This window comes from Orcinus orca, chromosome 1 (genome assembly GCF_937001465.1).
Source record: "Orcinus orca chromosome 1, mOrcOrc1.1, whole genome shotgun sequence".
Lineage (NCBI taxonomy): Eukaryota > Metazoa > Chordata > Mammalia > Artiodactyla > Delphinidae > Orcinus > Orcinus orca.
In genome coordinates, this window is record NC_064559.1 from 107199163 (window position 1) to 107207215 (window position 8053).

The following is an 8053-nucleotide window of genomic DNA, read 5'->3' on the forward strand; positions in this document are numbered from 1 at the left end:
GAGAAGAATGTGTATTTTGTGTTTTTTTGGCTGGAAAGTCCTATAAATATCAATTAAGTCCATCATGTTTAATGTATCATTTAAAGTTTGTGTTTCCTTATTTATTTTCATTTTGGATGATCTGTCCTTTGGTGAAAGTGGGGTGTTAAAGTCTCCTACTATGATTGTGTTACTGTCGATTTCCCCTTTTATGGCTGTTAGTATTTTCCTTATGTATTGAGGTGCTCCTATGTTGGGTGCATAAATATTTACAATTGTTACATCTTCTTCTTGGATTGATCCCTTGATCATTATGTAGTGTCCTTCTTTGTCTCTTGTAATAGTCTTTATTTTAAAGTCTATTCTGTCTGATATGAGAATTGCTACTCCAGCTTTCTTTTGATTTCCATTTGTGTGGAATATATTTTTCTATCCCCTCACTTTCAGTCTGTATGTGTCTCTAGGTCTGAAGTGGGTCTCTTGTAGACAGCATACATACGGGTCTTGTTTTTGTATCCATCCAGCCAGTCTATGTCTTTTGGTTGGAGCATTTAATTCATTTACATTTAAGGTAATTATTGATATGTATGTTCCTATTACCATTTTCTTAATTGTTTTGGGTTTATTATAGTAGGTCTTTTCTTTCTCTTGTGTTTCCTGCCTAGAGAAGTTCCTGTAGCATTTGTTGTAAAGCTGGTTTTGTGGTGCTGAATTCTCTTTGCTTTTGCTTATCTGTAGAGCTTTTAATTTCTCCATCAAATCTGAATGAGATCCTTGCTGGGTAGAGTAATCTTGGTTGCAGGTTTTTCTCCTTCATCACTTTAAATATGTCCTGTCACTCCCTTCTGGCTTGCAGAGTTTCTGCTGAAAGATCAGCTGTTAACCTTATGGGGAATCCCTTATGTGTTATCTGTTGTCTTTCCCTTGCTGATTTTAATATTTGTTCTTTGTATTTAATTTTTGATAGTTTGAGTAATATGTGTCTTGGCGTATTTCTCCTTGGATTTATCCTGTATGGGACTCTCTGTGCTTCCTGTACTTGATTAACTATTTCCTTTTCCATATTAAGGAAGTTTTCAACTATAATCTCTTCAAATATTTTCTCAATCCCTTTCTTTTTCTCTTCTTCCTCTGGGACCTCTATAATTTGAATGTTGGTGCATTTAATGTTGTCCCAGAAGTCTCTGAGACGGTCCTCAGTTCTTTTCATTCTTTTTTCTTTATTCTGCTCTGCAATAGTTATTTCCACTATTATCTTACAGGTCACTTATCCATTCTTCTGCCTCAGTTATTCTGCTATTGATCCCTTCTAGAGAATTTTATATTTCATTTATTATGTTGTTCATCACTGTTTGTTTCCTCTTTAGTTCTTCTAGGTCCTTGTTAAACGTTTCTTGTATTTTGTCCATTCTATTTCCAAGATTTTGGATCATCTTTAGTATCGTTATTCTGAATTCTTTTGCAGGTAGACTGCTTATTTCCTCTTCATTTGTTAGGTCTGGTGGGTTTTTGCCTTGCTCCTTCATCTGCTGTGTGTTTCTCTGTCTTCTCATTTTGCTTAACTTACTGTGTTTGGGGTCTCCTTTTCACAGGCTGCAGGTTCGTAGTTCCCGTTGTTTTTGGTGTCTGTCCCCAGTGGCTAAGATTTGTTCAGTGGGTTGTATAGGCTTCCTGGTGGAGGGGACTAGTGCCTGTGTTCTGGTGGATGAGGCTGGATCTTGTCTTTCTGTTGGGCAGGTCCACGTCAGGTGGTGTTTTGGGGTGTCTGTGGCCTTATTATGATTTTAGGCAGCCTCTGTGCTCATGGATGGGGTTGTGTTCCTGTTTTGCTAGTTGTTTGGCATAGGGTGTCCAGCACTGTAGCTTGCTGGTCGTTGAGTGGAGCTGGGTCTTGGCGTTGAGGTGGAGATCTTTGGGAGATTTTCGCCGTTTGATATTACGTGGAGCTGGGAGGTTTCTTGTGGACCAGTGTCCTGAACTTGGCTCTCCCACCTCAGTGGCACAGCCCTGACGCCTGGCTGGAGCACAAAGAGCCTGTCCTCCACACGGCTCAGAATAAAAGGGAGAAAGAAAAGAAAGAGGGAAAGAGAGAAAGAAAGAAAGAAAGAAGAAAAAAAGAAAGAAAGAAAGAAAAGAAAAGAAAAAATAAAACAAAGTAAAAATAATTATTAAGAAAAAAAAATTTTTTAAGTAATGAAAAAAGAAAATGGACTGACAGAACCCTAGGACAAATGGTAAAAGCAAAGCTATACAGACAAAATCACACACAGAAGCATACACATACACACTCACAAAAAGAGGAAAAGGGAAAAAATATATATATATATCATTGCTCCCAAAGTCCACCTCCTCAATTTGGGATGATTCGTTGTCTATTCAGGTATTCCACAGATGCAGGGTACATCAAGTTGATTGTGGAGGTTTAATCCACTGCTTCTGAGGCTGCTGGGAGAAATTTCCCTTTCTCTTCTTTGTTCGCACAGTTCCCGGGGTTCAGCTTTGGATTTGGCCACGCCTCTGCGTCTAGGTCGCCTGAGGGCGTCTGTTCTTTGCTCAGACAGGATGGGGTTAAAGGAGCCGCTGATTCGGGGGCTGTGGCTCACTCAGGCCGTGGGGAGGGAGGGGTACGGAGTGCGGGGCGGGCCTGAGGCTGCAGAGGCCGGCGTGACGTTGCACCAGCTTGAGGCATGCCGTGCGTTCTCCCGGGAAGTTGTCCCTGGATCCCGGGACCCTGGCAGTGGCGGGCTGTACAGGCTCCCGGGTGGGGAGGTGTGGATAGTGACCTGTGCTTGCACACAGGCTTCTTGGTGGCGGCAGCAGCAGCCTTAGCGTCTCATGCCCGTCTCTGGGGTCCACACTGATAGCTGCGGCTCACGCCCGTCTCTGGAGCTCCTTTAAGCGGCATTCTTAATCCCCTCTCCTCGTGCACCAGGAAACAAAGAGGCAAGAAAAAGTCTCTTGTCTCTTCGGCAGCTCCAGACTTTTTCCCGGACTCCCTCCCGGCTAATCGTGGTGCACTAACCCCTTCAGGCTGTGTTCACGCAGCCAACCCCAGTCCTCTCTCTGGGGTCTGACCTCCGAAGCCCGAGCCTCAGCTCCCAGCCCCCGCCCGTCCCGGCAAGTGAGCAGACAAGCCTCTTGGGCTGGTGAGCGCTGGTCAGCACCGATCCTCTGTGCGGGAATCTCTCTGCTTTGCCCTCCGCACCCCTGTGGCTGCGCTCTCCTCCGTGGCTCCGAAGCTTCCGCCCGCCGCAGTTTCCGCCTGAGAAGGGGCTTCCTAGTGTGTGAAAACCTTTCCTCCTTCACAGCTCCCTCCCACTGGTGCAGGTCCCGTCCCTATTCTTTTGTCTCTGTTTTTTCTTTTTTTTTTGCCCTACCCAGGTATGTGGGAAGTTTCTTGCCTTTTGGGAGGTCTGAGGTCTTCTGCCAGCGTTCAGTAGGTGTTCTGTAGGAGTAGTTCCACATGTAGATGTATTTCTGATGTATTTGTGGGGAGGAAGGTGATCTCCATGTCTTACTCTTCTGCCATCTTGAAGCTCCTCCCAGCATTTATTATTTGTAGACTTTTTAATGATGGCCATTCTGACTGGTGTGAAGTGAACCTCATTGCAGTTTTGATTTTCATTTCTCTAATAATTAGCGATATTGAGCATCTTTTCATGTGCCTGTTGGCCATCTGAATGCCTTCTCTGGAGAAATGTATCCTGCCCATTTTTTTATTGGATTGCTTGTTTTTATATATATATTAAGCTGTATGAGCTGTCTGTATATTTTGAAGTTTAATCCCTTGTCCATAGCATCGTTTGTAAATATTTTGTCCCATCCCACAGGTTTTCTTTGGTTTATGTTTTTCTTTGCTGTGCAAGAGCTTTTAAGTTTAATCAGGTCCCATTTGTGTATTTTTGTTTTTATTTCCATTACTCTAGGAGATGGATCCAAAAGCATACTGCCGTGATTTATGTCACAGTGTTCTGCCTATGTTTTCCTCTAGGAGTTTTATAGTATCTGGTCTTACATTTAGGTCTTTAATCCATTTTGAGTTTATTTTTGTATATGGTGTTAGAGAATGTTCTAATTTCACTCTTTCACATGTAACTGTCCAGTTTTCCCAGCACCACTTATTGAAGAGACTGTCTTTTCTCCATTGAACTTTCTTGCCTCCTTTGTCATAGATTAATTGACCATAAGTGCATGGGTATACTCCTGGGTTTTCTATCCTGTTCCATTGGTCTATATGTCTGTTTTTGTGCCAGTACCACACTGTTTTGATTACTGTAGCTTCACGGTATAGTCTGAAGTCAGGGAGCGTGATTCCTCCAGCTCCCTTCTTCTTTCTCAAGATTGTTTTGGCATAGCATTTTGTTTAAGAAATTAGACAAAGAACCACAGAATAAATCCAAAGAAATAGAAAGTAGGAAATAACCAAGACAAGCATAAATTAATGAAATAACTAAAAGAAGGTAATAAATATAGTTAAATTAAATAAAAATATAAAGAAGGCACAACTAACAAGTATTAGGGAAATAAAAGTAGGATGTTTTGGCAGATACAGTAGATAAAAAATTATGAATGTAAACGAATTTATTCTAATATGTTTGGGAAAAATCAGGCCTAGCTGCTATAATAATACACTGAAATTTAAAAGAGCAGCCTATCATAAACCTTCCAGAGAATGAAAAATAAAACACTCCTCAACTCAATATATGCATCTAATTTGACTCTGATAGAAAAACCCTACAAGGATAATACAAGTAAGGAAAATTATAGATCTAACTTACCTAGAAACATAGAGGCAAAAATTGTAAATCAATTATTACCAAACTGAAACTAGAAGCAAGTTCATAATGATGAATACAAATACACTATGACTAATAATTTTCTTCTCATAAAAGAAAAGATGGTTAACACTTAGTAAATCAATTACTAGATATCACACCTTAAGAAGACTCATACAATCATTTCAGTAGAATCAACAAAGTATTTGGGAAAATTACATCTTCATGATAAAAATTATGAACTATAACAGCAGTTAGAAATAGAAAATTCCTAAAACTAATAAAGGGTATCTAATCTATAGAAAACATCATACTTAATAATAAACATATAAATTTGTTTCCTTTAAAGTTAGGAATAATGCAGATGCCAGCTCTCATATATTCTCAATCTGAAGTTGATCTGGAAGTCCTAGTTCTAGCAAGGAAAGAAAAAAAAAAATAGAAACACACAGTCATTGCTTGTAGACCAACTAATTATATGCATAAAATGTCCAAAGGCTAATATAAACTTTTAGAGCTTGTTGCAATTAAAGAGGACAAGAGAACATTTTAAAGAAATTGGAAACTTTTCTATTAGTGATTAGTTGAATTCAACCAAACTGTGAAGGAAATTATATGTATTCTGGTCATAGGGTTCAGAAGTGTAGCTACCCAAATCAATTGAGAAAAACTGGATAATTGAGGGGTATGGGTTGGAAGACCTCTGTTGACCAAATGGAGAACATTGTTGGGGGAAATAAAATGGGTTTGCCTATTCCATCTGTGCCTCAGGAAGAATCATCCTTTAAGGGTGCCATCCTCACACCTTGTTCCAGCCTCAAACATCTGGGTGAGAGAAAATAGAGCTCTAACTAGAATTCTTTGATCTTGCCTGTCCTGACTGGCAAATCTAGTCCCTCATAGCGGACTTAGTAGATTATCAATTTATGACCAGTTAGCCCTAAAATCACCCTTTGTGCCTGTGCAAATGGGTCTGGGCGCTTAAGCATCTTAGCTTTGTTAGCTGGCACTAAGTTAAACTTTTATCAGTAGAGGGTGCTGGAGAGAAATTTTAGGAGTAAGAGATTTGCTTTTCTTGTTCCAGTGACTCCCTAGACAGGCTTCTCCTGCAGTTGAAGTAGCTTTCCCAGGCCAAACTTCTGAAGTGCAGGCAGCCTCTCTAGGGCCCCACATCTGCAGTGTAGGCAGCCAGAGGCACCTAGCAACCAGTAGCAATCCCAGGCACCCACTTTTCCCCAGGTGGTTCTGTAGTAGAGTGCCCCGGTGACATACCTCCCCATGAACAACTTTCTCCAGTGCCCTGCAGTGCCTCAGTGAGACACATTCCTGTGAACAGTTTTCCCCAGGACATGAGAGGTTGGATTTCTGGCAAGACCTACCAGAGTGTACTTCAGTGATTTCTCTGCCATTCAGTGATCTAAGGCTGTGCCCTCCAACGAGATCTGGATCTCAGCCCTAGGAGGAGGTTAACTCTTCCTGCCACAGATGCTCTAATTCACCCCTGGGAGTGGTGGCTATATCATATCATATTGTATCATATATATCATGTCATGTATCATATCATATCTGCTTTATTATATATCCACTGTTTCAATATTCTTTAGAGTTCTCTTTATACATGTTAATAGCCAATCTCTAGTTATTCCATTCTCTGTTACAGTTAATATTTTTTTATATTACATTTTCCTGTTTCAATTACTGTAGGGTTTCTTTCTACTGACTGAACCCAAATGGATAGATTCAGAAGGTAACTTTAAAGAGAAATAAATGCTGTTCTTTGTTGTGCTTAGCTTTATCTTCATATGAATAATGCAGAGGCATTTTAGAATCCATATAATAACCATTTCATTAATTCACTAGCAAAAGGGATGTAATGAATCATAATGGCCATCTCAAAAAATTGGAACTATTTTTTTATCTTTTAGGAGAAAAAAAAAGGGAGGGACACAGTGCACCCGTGATAGTTTTTTCAATGTAAGTAAAAATACCAGCCATATTTAATCTACCAGCACTATCCCTTCAATGATATCTTTATGAGTCTATGCTAATCTGTCAACCTAAAGATTAATGATTAAAAAGCATATGTAATTGTCACATCTCAGAAAGAGACAAAAAATTTACAAAAACTTTTTTTTCACCATGAAATATAATATATACACAAAAGAGCTTGAAATCTCAGGAATGTTTTAACAAATATGTACAGCAAATAGTAGTACTGAAGAAATGTATTACCAACACCAGAGCTCCCTGGAAGCTACATGAACCATACCCTGCCCCATCCCATTATTTCCTGATTAGAGCCCTTTCCCTTCACCCCAGAAGTAACAACTTTCCTGACAGTTCTGCTCATAATGTCCTTGATTTATTTTTATCAATTATGCATGTACACTAAAATTAAAGTTCAGTTTTGCCTGATTTTGACTTATATGTTCATTTGTGTTTTGTTTGTAATATCCATGTTGTTGCATATAACTCAGATTCATTAGCTCCATTGCTGCAGTCACCACTGATGGAAATTAGCCTTCTTTTCAGTTTTGGGGAGTACTGTTACATCCATATATCCTAGTGTACATATGTACACATTTCTGTAGGGTAGAGATGGAATTTCTGGATCATAGAGACTATTTTCAACTATATGAGATAATGTCAAACAGGTACCTAAAGTTGTTTTATTGATTTATTGCCACTGAAGTGTAAGAGAGGTCTTATCATTCTATATCCTCACCAAAGCTTCATATTATTAATTTCTTGAATCATTGCTAAACCTGATGGGTGTAGCATCAGATAGCAGCTTTAATTTGCAGTATTCTGTTTAATAATATGATTGAAACCTTTCCATCTGTTTATTGGCTACCTGAATTTTCTCTTATGTGATGTGCTTGCAGAAACCTTTTGCTCATTTTTCTATTAGATTATCTGTCTTTTTCTAATTGATGTGTTAAAAACATTTAGAGTGCCCTTTGTCAGTTATAGGATTATTCAGTACTTGATCCAATAATAAGACAGAACAGAATCATACCACACCTGGAAGACAGTATTAGGTTCCATACCAAAAAAAAAAATCAGAGATGTACTAAAAGAAATTTGTTAAAGCACATATTAGACAGACATTTTTACAATCATAGGATGAGGAAGAACAAAAGAATGGCATGAAACCCAGAAGGCAGAAGACCTTTAAATATTTCGTATGGTGAAAGACACTGTATAGGTTAATGACAACAGATTGGCCAAATTAATTTGCAATATATTAGCAGCGCCCACAAATCAAAAAGCAGAACAAAGCATGTAAGAGAAGAATG